This window comes from Dermochelys coriacea, chromosome 4 (assembly GCF_009764565.3).
Source record: "Dermochelys coriacea isolate rDerCor1 chromosome 4, rDerCor1.pri.v4, whole genome shotgun sequence".
Classification (NCBI taxonomy): Eukaryota; Metazoa; Chordata; order Testudines; family Dermochelyidae; genus Dermochelys; species Dermochelys coriacea.
The window spans coordinates 28,169,747-28,184,053 of NC_050071.1; the positions used below are offsets into that span (position 1 = coordinate 28,169,747).

The 14,307-nt window shown below is 47.0% G+C and overlaps 1 long non-coding RNA gene across 2 annotated transcripts; it reads left to right on the forward strand.

Moving 5' to 3' along the window:
• Positions 1 to 606: 606 nt before the first annotated feature.
• Positions 607 to 7,326, forward strand: LOC122459976. Of its 2 annotated transcripts, none has more exons than XR_006280973.1 (4): positions 607 to 644; positions 1,493 to 1,583; positions 3,149 to 3,240; positions 6,652 to 7,326. It is a non-coding gene; the product is annotated as an uncharacterized LOC122459976 (long non-coding RNA). The 2 variants fall into 2 exon arrangements; XR_006280972.1 differs by having other exon boundaries at positions 614 to 649.
• The last annotated feature ends 6,981 nt before the right edge of the window (positions 7,327 to 14,307 follow it).

Sequence of the window (14,307 nt, forward strand, 5' to 3'; positions counted from 1 at the left end):
TGCAACAGACCATGCATAAGACATACAGGAATGTTACCTGCAGAACGTCAGTGCATGCACAATTTTATTTGAGAATCCAGTGAGAATTCCTGCTTTTCAGCCACATCCAGCACATTTACTGGCATGAGCAATCCTGGCATTTCTATCTTTTTTGGCTGGATTGCAATGGTTTTGCATTAACTGAACTTTTAGCTTCATTAGAGATCCACAGTAACCCCCATTCTGCACAGTGCACTTGCCAAAAAAACACCTAGTACTAAAATGTTGGTCAAGTACTGATAGGAATACTAACAGTGCTAGTGTTTCAGTGATTAAGGCACTAGACTGGGAGTCTAGGGTGACCAAAGGGCAAGTATGAAAAATTGGGATGGGGTGTGTGTGTGGGGGAGAAGAGAATAGGTGCCTATAAGAAAGAGCCCCCAAAAATCAGGACTGTCCCTCATAGGTGCTGACTTCTACTGGTGCCAGTGGGTGCTTGGCCCCCCTCTGCCCCTGCCTGAAATCCCTGCCTCCTCCTGCTGAGCATGCCATGTTTCCACTCCTCCCCCCCGGAGCTTGCTACAGCTGTTTGGCAGCAGCAAGCACTGGGAGGTAGGTAGAGGAGCAGGGACATGGCATGCTCAGGGAAGGAAGTGGAGGAGGTGGTGAGGTGAGGCAGAGTGGGGAGCTTGGCTGCCGGTGGGTGCGGAGCACCCACTAATTTCTCCCTGTGGGTGCTCCAGCCCCAGAGCACCTACAGAATTGGTGCCTATGCTGTCCCTATAAAATCAGGACTTCTGGTCATCCTATGCAAGTCAGGAGACCTGGGTCTGGTGCACATCTCTACCACTCACCTGCTGTGTAATCTTAAAATCACTCACCACCCTATCCTCAGTTTCCCCATCTGTAAAATAAGGATAGGGATTTTTTTTTGTAAAGTTCCTTGAGAGCATGCATAAGCAAAACATCCAGCAACTGCTCAAATATCCATCAGTGATAGCCTCTGACCAGAGGCTGATTAAGAGATTAGGATTTCTTAAACATTTAGGCAACCAGAAATCTTTAAAAAAAAGAACCCTCCTTGCCAAGACATGATATGTCAAAGAGCATACAGTACATCCACAATACAGAATCCTTCAGAGGATAGAAACAACATGAGCAAGAACACAAACTTCATGAGCTCTTGGAGGAGGAAACTACACCTCCTCGGTAGAGAGTGCTTTACCTGCCTCCCAGATAACTGCAGCCTTGCATTTAATAACCTGTGAAAAAAAAATTAAATTATACTTGTGCAAGAGCCTGTAGTCACTAAAAATGACCAGGAATAAATACAAAAATAATGGCATAACATTAATTTCCACTTTGCTGCTCATATGCATCTTTCTAATTTCAGGAATCCAGAACATTTTATTCCAAGCAAAGTTGTCCCTGCTGAGTGACTTTCCCCCTTCTATAGGTTGAGTTTCCTTCGGCTAAGCCGTATTCTGCTACTTATGCTCATTTTGCTTCACAGGGCATTGCCATGGAAAACATTTTCTTCCTAGTATGATCATGCAAAGACCCCAGCTACAGTGGGAGCAGAGCTGCCTGCCTTCTAGAGACTGGTAAGAACTGAAAAATACTGGAGTTTTAAACTGATGCCCTCAAGAGTCAACATTACAGCCGTTAGTCCTGCAAGCCAAATCACAAAATAAAACTGACTAATGCTCAGAAGCAATGTTTGTATTTCTGGAAATGGTTTTTAAAAGGTTCTATTTACACTTGCGTTTGCCTCCCACTTCCCCTCAGCTTGGAATCCCCTTGCTTCAAGGATTTAAAAAGAAATTGTAGCTACTGCTTCAAATATTTGGGGACCAAAGTCTAGCTTCTGTTACTGCAGCTAATGAAATTGCTATACAGACTGAAATAGGGAATGGGGGCAAGAATGGTTGGTCTGATCTAGAACACCCTCAGAAATTGTTGGTGCAAAAATTTCAACTTGAACCTGAACCTTACTGTATTGTTTTGTTAGAAACTAGGAAAAAAGAAGGAGCTAAGATAAAACATCCAAGGGGCAAACAAGGTAAAAGTAGAATAAAAAGACCAATTTAGAGAGACAGTGAGGAAAACTGCTACCAAAGCAGTTTAGTTTTTAAAAATGAATCAACTTTGGCATGGAAGAGATGGAAAATTGTATTGAACTTTTCAGTCCTGTATGGGCAAGAGACTCATGGATTTGATATAGTTTTGCAATGCCAAAAATGGCTTGACCAGCTCCATGAGATTTGCAAAGGAAATGATTAACACTGCATTTTATCTGCTCAGTCATAAGATACATCACTGTCCTTTTCCCCAGGTTGCAGATTGCATGAAAGCCACTATACAGTGGCCACAGCTTTCAAGTTTATTTCAGGTATGCAGTCAAGTGCAATTGCACTTGAAGATAAAAGGAAGTGTTTTCAGAAGAGCAAATATAAGGGCTCTGTTCAACTGGAATGAGAAAGCTTTTGTTCATGCTATTGCACTGTTTCTTCCCCCCTACTCCCCAAATGCCATGCTGACCCAGGGACCTATCCCCTGGCTTTCCGCAAGTCAGCTCCAGAGCTCTTTCCTCCCCCCTCGCCACCTACATCTCTCTCCCTACAGCCAATTTCAAAACCCCAGAACCTCCCCACGGTTCAGCTCCCACCTACTAATCTGTCCCAGGCTCCAATGGCAGCCACCCAGTGCTATAGTCTACTCCTCCCCACTGCCAGGTTCTCCCCCACTACCCCTCTGGATATCCAGAATTCATGTTCTCTTGGCTACAGATACCTATTTGTATATTATAAGATTATAATAGACCCTCAAAATCCCGAATAAGTTTTTACATTCCTAACTGAACCGAGCCCTTCACACCTCAGTCAACCCCACTCTAGGCTGAGGAAGGGACGGGGAAAAAAGCAATGCAATAGCTAGACCACCTATTTGCACGTGGCTATAGGTAGTTTAAAAATATTTGAAGAATGGGATTTTTCTAGCTAGAAGTGTACCTTATGAGTAAAGGACAGAAAGCCTGCCTGGAAAATGGAACCTTATGACCAAGCCAGCTGTTTGACCTTTGAACAAACAGATAGTATTTTCTTATCTTTTAGAACTTTAGTATAAATATTGTATAGAGTTTATAAGTGTGCCCTGCTTATTTTTCCAGAAGTTTGTGTCTCAGCCTCTGTTGGAAAGCTGTCCCAGCTGTGCAGAGACTGCTTCTTTCCACTGAAGAGTCTGACTTTGGCAGGAACCTAGGTACTAATACAGGACTAGATATATTCCCTCATGCTCTCAGTGTGTAACGTATGCTAGGCCAGCCATAGATGGGTCATTCAAACATTGTTCAAATTTTTAGTGCAGAAGGAGAGCACTCTGGGTATTTAGGTGGAGCAAAAAACTCCTTGTGCAGACAAGTTCCACAGAACTTACATAATTACTATCAAGTTGAGTGGTAGCACATTTTATCTTGGTTCAACGGTCTTATTTAAAATGATGGATGAATGGAACCCCAGGCTGGCAGTGGGCTGAGCAGGGCTGGTGGCTGGGACCCCAGCTGTCAGACAGGACCCCAGACTGGCAGGAGCCTGAGCGGCTCAGCCCGCTGCTGGCGCTGCTCAACCCACAGCCAGCCTGGATGGACTCTGCCCAGCAGGGGCTGCGCCACTTAGCCTGAGTGCCCACTGCTGGGCTAGGGTTCTGTCTGCAGCCCCGGGATTCTGTCTCCTGGCCCCTGCCAGCTGGAGTCCTGGCTGCTGGCCCCGCTCAGCCCACGGCCAGTCTGGGGTTCTGTCTGCTGACCCCTGTAAAAGTAAAGTGTATTACTAGCATGTGAAACCTTAAATTGCAGTAAATAAATGAAGACTTCACACACCACTTCTCAAAGGTGGCCAGCCTGATCTAGATCATCCCTGACAGGTGTTTGTCCAACCTGCTCTTAAAAATCCCCAATGAAGAAGTTTCCACAACCTCCCTAGGCAATTTATTCCAGTGGTTAACCACCCTGACAGTTAGGAAGTTTTTTCTAATGTCCAAACTAAACCGCCCTTGCTGCAATTTAAGCCCATTGCTTCTTGGGCAATCAGGATGGATTTGATTTAAATCCTGAGTCAGGAAGACTTGATTTAATCATGGTTTTTTACACAAGTGTATTTTTGTTGGTTGTTATAACCTTAATACATATTCTTCACAACTCAGATGTAGGTGTCATTTTTAGAAGATTATAATTTAAATGATTTATTTTGAGAACTTTTCAAATTAGTTTTATAGCTATATCAGAAAAAAATGAATGATTGGTTATTTCATTTACCAAATGTAGCTGAAGCAGATATTTATGAAGTCATTGGGAGATTTAACCATCATTCATATTTGGAGGATTTTCTTGCCATGCTGTATTAGGAGGAGACCACCACACAGACATTTAAGTTTTAGTTAACTAAAAACCACTGTTTAGTACTCTGGATTTCTCTTCAAACTTTTTTTTTGGGGGGGGTTAAAATAAGGGGTATGTCCCTCGCTTCTCACGTTTATTTCCAGACTTCTCCTTGTCTAGATCTATTCTGCCCCCAACAATCTGTTCATTGAACTTTTTGAAATGTTGCACTTTTAGAGAGGTAAGGGATTGACTCAGTGTACACAAATTTGCAGAGGGACAATAGAGTTGAGGTCTGTTATTTCTCCTCTATATATTTATTTTATAACGTTTTTGCTGTTAACAAGCATGTTACCTCTGGAGACAAATCCAGAGTTTGAGAACTGCAAAACTAAGCATCTCTGAGGGCATCTTCTAGACCGATCACTGAGCTTCATTGGATAGATAGAAAGATGAACCTGAATAATCTATACAGAATCTATACTCATTTACAAAAACGAGTCTTAAACATTACATGAATATATTGTCATACTATAGACTTTATAATCCCTATTCCATGATGAGATATCTTAATTGATCTAAAGAGTTTTAATTATAAAATGCTTCAAGGAAAAATCTGTGTGTGTGTGTGTATATATATATACACACACACACACACACACACACACTTTAATTAAATGATTTTTTTTTTTAATCTACCCTGTCTCCTATCCTCAGGTTAAGGATAATTTTTCTTCCCTCCTTGTTGTATGTCCCCTCTCAGTCTTCTCTTTTCCAGACTAAAGAAACCCAATTCCCACCCCCACCCCCAGTCTTTCCTCATAGGACACATTTTCTGTGTTTTAATCATTTGTTTCTCCTTTTCTGGACTTTCTCCACATTGTTCCTGAAATGTGGTGCCCAGAACTGGACAATACTCCAGTTGAGGCCTAATCAGCACAGAGTAGAGTGGAAGAATTACTTGTGTCTTGCTTACAACACTCCTGCTAATACATCCCAGAATGATGTTCGCTTTTTTGGCAGAGTGACACTGTGGACTTTTATTCAGCTTGTGAGCCACTATGACCCCCAGATCCCTTTCTGCAGTACTCCTTCCTAGGCAGTCATTTCCCATTTTGAAGGTGTGCAACTGATTGTTCCTTTTTAAGTGGAGTACTTTGCATTTGTCCTTATTGAATCTCATCATATTTACTTCAGGCCATTTCTCCAGTTTGTTCAAATCATTTTGAATTTTAATCCTCCAAAGGACTTGCAACCCCCCCCCCCCAGCTTGGTATCATCTGCAAACTTTATTATCTAAATCAGTAAAGATATTGATCAGAACCGATCCCTGTGGGACCCCAGTTATGCTCTTCCAGCCTGATTGAACCACTGATAATTACTCTGGAAATGATTTTCCAACCTAGTATGCACCCATCTTATGGTAGCTCCATGTAGGTTGGATTTCCCTAGTTTATGAGGGATACTGTTTATAATGTATCAGTTACCTAAAACCCAAAAGGAGGATGTATTAAAAAGACTACAGATAAAGTAATCTTTATCCAATTATGCACAAAGGTATACAAGACCTAAGTGAACATGGACCCAAACCAGAGAAGACACTGGACCTGAAACGAAAGGATGGGACTAGGACCAGATCAAGGGATCAGACGAGGTCATGACTATCGTAGAAGGACTTCCCAGTGCCTCACAACATGGTAACTTGGGTCCATTTACCAGTTCCATCTTGTCTGTAAGAAATGTCAAGATGCTATCAGTGACAATAGTTCTGTCTGAAATTGTATAAAATAAGGTGAAAGTTGATTCAGCCTAAATTGAGTTCCCAGCTTTTACAGCCAACAGCATTGAGCCAAATGACTCATGAAAATGACTTTTACAGATAAAGTGGCTCAGTAAAAAAAAAAAAAAAAAAAAAAAAAAATCTTAGCTGATTACATCAAAAGGCAAAGTGCCAGATCTGCAGCTGAGACTGGTTTAGGCTTGTTGCAACTGAGCACTTTTCTGTTCCTACCCCTGCTTTGATGTGTAGGCCATCTTTTTTGTCTTACCATATGGAATAGCATTTGAGTTTAGCGCCTCCTTCCATACTTGTGCCAATTGGCAGCATGGATGGGTGTAAGGGACATAAACATGAGATCTGGTACTTGTAGTCTTCCACCCCCATTCCCACTACATACTGACCTTTTTCTGCCTGACCTTTACCCAATCTGTAAAGCTCCCTGTGCCCCCCCATTTTCACCAGTAGTAGCATGTTGCACTGACCATATCAGAACTGCTTTCTGCCCTGCTCTTCACAGGTGACAATGGATCTTGCTCTGAGAGCAGCCACTTGGCCCACCAACCACATCCAAGTTGGATTACACTGTCCTCTACAGCTTCTCCTGGAATGGCAGGAACAGTCATCTGTACCAAGAAATTTCACTGAGCTGGAGCAGCAGATTCCAGCTAAGGACCAGAACGAACAGAGCACTGATTTTGTAAGCAAGTAGTTTAAATGGGGTGAAGCTTGGGGGCATGCAAGACAAATCAGGCTCCTGAAAGGGGTACAGTAGTCTGGAAATGTTGAGAGCCACTGACCTGGAAAGAGGGCGTCTTCCGCACCATTCAACTATAAAAATGGGAGGTCTGACCCTCAAATGACGAGTCAGTTAATTGCATAGACTATTACTACACTATTAAGGCCTTAACTTGCCTAGCATTGTTGAATCCACAGTATTGCTCACAGCACAATTTTGAGTGGGAGCCCTAGATGGCCACTCAAAATTGTGGCAAAGCAATAATGAAACCTTATTATGCAAAATTAGTTTTCCACGATTTCTCATGTCTTTTCTACAAGCCAGAGAATTTTGAGTTATCCCACAAGTGCAGCCTTATGTACTATAAAAGTGCATCAAATGAGGTCTTGTATGCAAGCCTATGATACACTGGTGATTAATATTTAGGATGTGAGGAATTATGGATAATCATGGATATGCTTTATACTAATTTACCGGCAGCCATCTTTCTGTTGCCAGTCTGAGCTTTATGTAAGCCCCACCTGTTCTCTCATAGGAGGGAGCTTGCTTCCAATTAGTGACCTCCTCAGAGCCTAAATCGCCCCACTATTTGCTGCTTAATTGGACCTGCCTGGCCTAAGTCAATCCTCAGAGGTCCCATGTGGGGAGTAAGTCACATTACAGGGTCAAAAAGTCAATGGAGTTATCCATGACTTAAGGGATCTAAGGGGCCTGGTCTCTCTCTCTCTCAAAAAAAAAAAAATCCACAGAACATTGGGTCCTTCAATCAAGGAGGTTGAAGTGTTTGGGAAGTGAATGCAGTGGATAAACCTGCTTCAGGGAAGATTTTAAGTTGCTGAAGTTAAATTTGTCTTAGAAGTACATTTTTACTTTTGTTTGTCACCCTTTCTAGCTTTTCTCCTTATACTTGGAGTCAAACCTTTGACCTAGTCTTCAGTGCACTTAATTTACTATAAAGCAATTTAGTGCTGTGATCAAGTTGAGTTATTGTTAACCACAATTAATAAGGTATTGCTACCATCTCTTTAAACGAGCAGCAAGCTTAATTTCTGTGAGTGTTCCAAGAGAAGGTGGGCCACTGTAGGGAAACATCTCTGGGGAACTGAGGAGTAGGGGGTTCTGTTTGTTGGTGTCCAGGCAAGGTTTGGACTGGCAGAGTCCTGAAGAGTTTCCTAACAGGACAAACAGGTGCATCAGAGATCTGTCACTCAACTCACCAGTGGCAAAACTCACTTGTTGAGAGAGGTAACATAGTAACTCAATTCTAGGAACCGTGGCATATTGTCACATTGGCAGCTGGTTTGGGGAAAATTCAGAAGTAATAAATGGGTGGTGGAAGGTAGGGGGTGACCTGCATGCTTGTTTGCTGGCCATTAGCATCCAGGTTGGGAGCATAGCATTTACAGCCCCCAGAGATGCAGCACAAGAGTTCACAACCCCTTACTGCTCTGAACCCCCAGAACATCAGACCTCCACCAATATTCCCTCTTGCTCTGGTGATCCATTCAAAATTTTAATATCTAGGGTATTTGAAGTACCATGCACTGTCTCCCTGGATGTGTCTCACATTGCTACATGTTTGAGAGTTTGAACTGTAGGGCTGAAGCCATAGACTTGTCATACCCCATCTCCCTACCCGAGTCCTTCAACTTTCCCTCCTCTCTCCAGGCCCCACTCTGGTCCAACCCAAAAATGGTCCCCAAGCAACACAGTTATAAGTCAATGATTTTATTGATATCTTACAATTATTACAAGTATTATAGCTGAAGCTATGTCAAAAAGACAGACATGAATAGTTGGGCATCTGTACCCATGCATTTTTTGGCCAGCAATGGCCTCAAGCCACAAAAAGGCCCCACTACTTTAAGTGTAAGAGGGCTAAGACCTTACACTGCATTTACAGGGCAGTCATTTTGACTCACATGGGAAAGGTGACCCAAACCCTTCTTAAAAGGTGGTCATTAGACCAAGGGTATGAAAAAAGGCCAGGGCCAAGAGTGGGGAAAGGGAAGAGACCTACATTCTCTCAGTAGCCAGGGGGTCATTTTGCCCAGCAGTTACCTGGGACCCAAGACCAAGAGAAGCTAGACTGGGGGGGTTTAGTGGGTTGGCAGTGTCTCTCCCACTTAGTGGGAGGCCACTCCACCCCTGGGACATCACCTCTTACCAGGAATTCAAGGTTAGGTCCTTAGGTGGGACAGTACAGTCCAACCATCTCAAGGAGCCCAGGCCCATAGGCAGGGCACAGCAAAACAAATAGGATGCTAAATACTAGACTGACTAGCAGACAAACCCAGGCTTCTGAGCTTAAGGGCTGCCACCCCAGGGTGGGACTGGCAGCAGGGTATAGGGAGACCCAGGCCCACCCTATTCCACCAGGTCTCAGCCCAGGGCTCTAACCATGACAGTGTTCCACCACTAGGTCAGCAGGGAGCCAACCAAAACACATTGACCAGCATTCAAGCAGCCACTGAACTATAGTCAGCTCTCCCTGGGCTGCTACTTACTCTCCCCCAATAAGTACTTGCAGATCAGAGTTATCCTTCAGCTCCTCAAGGCATACAGCAAGCAGCAACCCCAGCAGCTCTTCTCTGGAGTCAGTCTCATCCTCAGGCAGGGCACAGTGCAGCTGGAGCTTCAGGCTCAAGAACAGCCTGAAGATACCTGCTCTTTTCCCTAGCTCAGGCTGAACTACATTAGAGGCTCCACCTTTTATTCTTCCTGTCCCACCTCTTAGGTTCCTCCAGGAAGGCTGAGCCCAGCCTGGCTCTGCCCACCAGGGATCAGAGAGTGGTCCCTCCCCCTCCAGCTCAGTGGGAGGCTACTCCATCTCAGTATGGGGGGCGGGGAACTGAACCCTTGTTGCGCAGAGAGGTCAATCACACAGGGCATTTAAAAGGTGTGAAACAGAAAGAGACTGGAGCCCATATTTAAGCATGATCCTTGAGCTACCGATATGTAATGGATACCCAAATCATTTGTTTGGAGGTGAAGGACATTGATCACTATTTACGGGGAGGTCCTTCTACATGGCACTTCTAGCGGGCTTAAACCCACTGAAACAAGTGTTTAGGACCCGAGCCCTTGTTACAGGGGAGCAGAGGCATACATGCAGTGTGTCTCCATCCTTTCTCCGGGGCTTTTTCTTCCCTTCTCTTTTCCTGCCATTTCTTTGGTGCTTCTGTGGTCTTGGCTGTTTGTTGGGTCACCCTCATAGTTATATAAGTATGGTAAAATTATAATCAAGTAGTAGTAAAAATAAAGATAGATATAAGAGTTATATAGGTATTGTAAAAGGTTATGAATATCAGTTCCATGCTGTACTATTATGCTGAATTTCACTCTGTAACAAATGCAAGGCCAAAGTGCTAATTATCTCAGGCCGGTACAAGGACTGAGTTAATAGGCTATGCAAGGAGATGATAAGAATGGCACCGGTACAGGACAAAGAGTCTGTGCTGGAGAGTGATACGAACTCTGAGAAAACAATGATGTTCTTTGAAGCAACACCCTGATGCTCTTCCTCCCCCGCAGGGTCCCCTTATCATGCCTATGTAAATCTTTGTAACCAAAGACGGAAAAACAATGGGATGAAACTTGTTAAACCCAAAAGAGTCATGAGACTGTGTTTTTAAGTCAAAGAATGAATAATGAGTGCATGGAATGAAATGGCTGAAGCAGGTAAATAATTGGTTAGTAAATGGTGCCAACCTAATCCTAAGAATTACAACCTTGGTATCGATGGGCCGAAGAGTATGCAGAGTGGAGATAACTGGATGACTCCCGGAGGGCGAACCGGAATCCACCCAAAACGCATCAAGGAAGAACAAGAAGATAACACCTAGCTGACATGGAGCCATCATGGATGTACCATCTGCTGATTGATGGTCATCTCAATTGTAAATTCAGCACGATGAAGCAATTTCCATAGACTTGTATTGAACCAGAGACCTATAAAGATTGGAGCCCGGTACTGTGTTCTTTGAGTCTGGTTCTGCGACCACCCTCCAGGAGCATCGGATGCGCATCTGACAACGACTCGGCTCCACTCTCGTGTCCAGGCCACCTGGTCAGTGACTTGGCACGAACAACGTCTAGGCTGGTAACTATAACCACCTCTGTGCAGAACGTGTGCGAATGTCTGTGTGTGTGAATGGATCTATATAGAAATTGCATATAGTAATGTTTTGTTGTATTTACAATAAACATGGCGGTTTTTTTGCCTTATCCCTCTTATAAGATCCTATTGGTATTATTTTATTAGTGTAACATGTTTTGTCTTTAGAGTTGCTAGAAAGAGAGCAAGAGAGAAAGACAGAAGATTAGGTGTGGACTGAGTGGATATCATGATTACAAGGTCAATTTAGATTAATCTGACAAGCCTCTCCTGCCTCCTTGAACCCAAACTCCTAATCTTCCGTACCCATCTGTGTACCCTGGGGGAGCAGACTGGCTGGGGCCGGGGGGGAAGCTGCTGGGCTGGAGATCTGCTCCTGCCATCTGCTTTGGGGGTAGAGACCCCCCAACTCTCTGCAATACCTGCCCAGATGGGTTAATCTATAAATTGCGGGGGGCCTGAGACCACTGCACTCTCCTATTGTTCCCCACCCACTCCTCTCTGCCAGGGGCTCTCTGTGCCTCACTTCATCCATCCCTCATGCTGAGACCGCCACCCATCCTGGGGAGCCCCTCCTCTGGCTTGGAGTCAGTCCCCCCCACACACACACAAATCATTGTGGTCTGATCCACTTCTCTGCCCTCCCACACCCAGGGCTGGGAGTCAGTTCTCTCCACATCGCAGGCTGAGACCCCCACTCCTCCCCGCCCTGTGTTCATTCTCCCAGTCTTCCAGCCCTCCCCTGGGACTGTGCCCCTGTCCCCATGCTGGCCCCCGGCTATCCGTCATAGCTGAAGTGGGTCAGGACTCTGATCATGGTGTCAGCACCGTCACCGATCAGCCAGGGGAAACCAGGCTCTCTGCACATCTGGATGGGATGCAGGCCCCACCCCCATTCAGGTCCCTCAGCACCATCATGTTCTGGGGGGACACAGAGAGAGACAGGAGTCTGGACACATGGGTCCCATTCCCTACCACCTCCACTCCCAGGGGCTGGGAGCTGCAGAGCCCCGAGAGGAGTCATTCCAGATGCCCGGGTCCCATTCCCTCCCCCCATCCCCAGGAGCTCCAGAGCCCGCGCGGAGCTCTCCTGGATGTCTGGGTCCCATTCCCTCCTCATGGGGCGGGCAGCACTGTCGTCCCTCTCCCAGGAGAGCTGCCTTGGACACCTGGGTGGCTGGGTCTGTTTCCTTTGCTGTACCCCCCACCCCCACCCCTGGGCCTAGCAGCACTGTGGTTCTGCCATTAGGGGCATCCTCCCGGATGCCTGGGTCCCATTCCATCCCTGTGGAGGCTGGGGCTGGAGGAACATGGTATGGGGGTCAGAGAGATCATAGGGAAAAGGGCATGGGAAGGGTCATAAAGGGTGGCGGAGATATATGGGATTAGGGCGCATAGGGGGCTTGGCGGAGTGGAGGAGGAAGAGGCTGAGGGGGTTATAGCGTGGAGGGGGCTCTTGGGGTTTGGAGGTACTGGGAGGAGAAGTAGGTGTGGAGGGGGGTCTGGGGAAGGGAGAGGGCACTGAGGCATTGCTGGATGGGGTGGGGTGGGGGAGCAGCAGAGGCACCAGGGGGCACTGGGGATGGCAGCAGGGAGCACTACAGGGGTCACTGGGCAACCCACTTGTGCTGGATGCCTGGAATCTGGCAGCAAAGAGCCCCCTGGCAAAGTCCCCAGCTTCTCCAGCCTCCTCATACCCAAACTGGCACCAACTGGTGACTGACACCATGCCTGACCTTCCAGGAGAACAGGGTCACAGCCAGTCCAGAGCATGACATCTGCATGGGTGCCAGCTCCGATCCGGCCCTAGGGCAGGGAGGCAGACTTGTTGGCTCGGGAGTGTGTGTGTATGGGGAGGGAAATAGGACCTGGGGCCTTTCCTCTGTAGGGGACATCAGCTCCAATCCAGACCCCAAGCAGGGGGACTAGCTGGCTCAAGGGGGTGGGGAATGGGACACGGCACCCTGACACCAAGGGATGCTTTGGGGAGAATTTACTGATACACAAAGATGATCCTCTCCTTGTAGGTCCTGTACCCAAGTCTCTGGGTCCCCAACTGGGTTGTACCTGCCCTGGGAAAGAGCTGTGAATGTCACCTCATTCACCCCCTGCCTTTCCCCACCCGAGCCAGGGATAGCGCCCAGCTCCCCTGCTCTCTAGCCCACTAGACCCATTCCCCCTTTGAGAACCAGGAAAAGAAACCGGGCATCCTGGCTGGGTCCGGTACCTGGTCAGTTCCTTCGCTAGGGCCAGGACAGCGTCTCCCGTGGTGTCTCGGACCTGCTGCACCATGGCAATGTCACAGAGCAGCAGGATCTGCAGAGACGCACACTGAGCTGGGGGGCGTGGGCAGCCAGGCAGCATGTTCGCTTCATCAGCGCCTGTTCCCCGGGTAGAGCCCATGACAGACGCACCCCCCACATCCTCCAGAGCCAGGCTGGTCCCTAAAACTCTCCTGTGGAGTCAGGCTGGTCTCAGAACCACTCCCCAGCAAACTGCCCTCCCCCAGCCCACGCCTCAACCAGTGTACTTATCACCCGCGCATTGGCCACTTGGCCTCTCCAAAGCTGTGCACATTAAAGGCACAGACCTTGAAGGCGGCCCAGGCAAGGTGCCTCCTGAGCAGGAACAGGAGCAGGGCGGGAGAGTGCTATAGGAGGGAGAGCCTCAGGCAAGCAGGAGAGGGCCTTATGGGTCAGTGCCTAGGCAGGGAGGGTACAGGAGAACAGCGATCTGGCTCATTGTTGAGTAGGCGGCTGGGACATGGGTGTTTTTGACTGGCAGCTCCCAGGACATTAAGGGGAGAGAACAGCCTGGGCTGTGCTAGAGCCCCTCTTCCCACCCCTATCCCTGTTCAGGCCCTGGGAGTCCTGGTATCTAGCCCCCCACTAGACTCCAATACTCTCCCAGTGCTGGGGATAGAACGTGAGCATCCTGCTTTACATTTCTCCGCCATGAGCTGCGGTGCATTATCCAGCTCTGGCCAGGTTTAAATCAAGATGGGATGTTTTCCTAAGAGATCTGCTCTGGTTCAAGCAGGGATTAATTCAGGGCCTGAGTCAGACAGCGGGACAGATGAGATGATCACAGGGATCCCTTCCGGCTTTGGAATCTACGAGACCCTTGAGCTGTCAGCAGAGGCCCAGGGCAGCTCATTGTAAGGGCTGACACCATAGTCATCATCAGCTGTGGATGACTTGGTAGGAGGAGGAGCCAGGCTGTTCTCCAGGTGGACAGGGAGTTTCACCACCTGCAGCTTATCAGTGGGTAAAGCAGGGTCAGGAAGTTTATTTAAGGACCGGATCTAGGCCGGGCTCCCT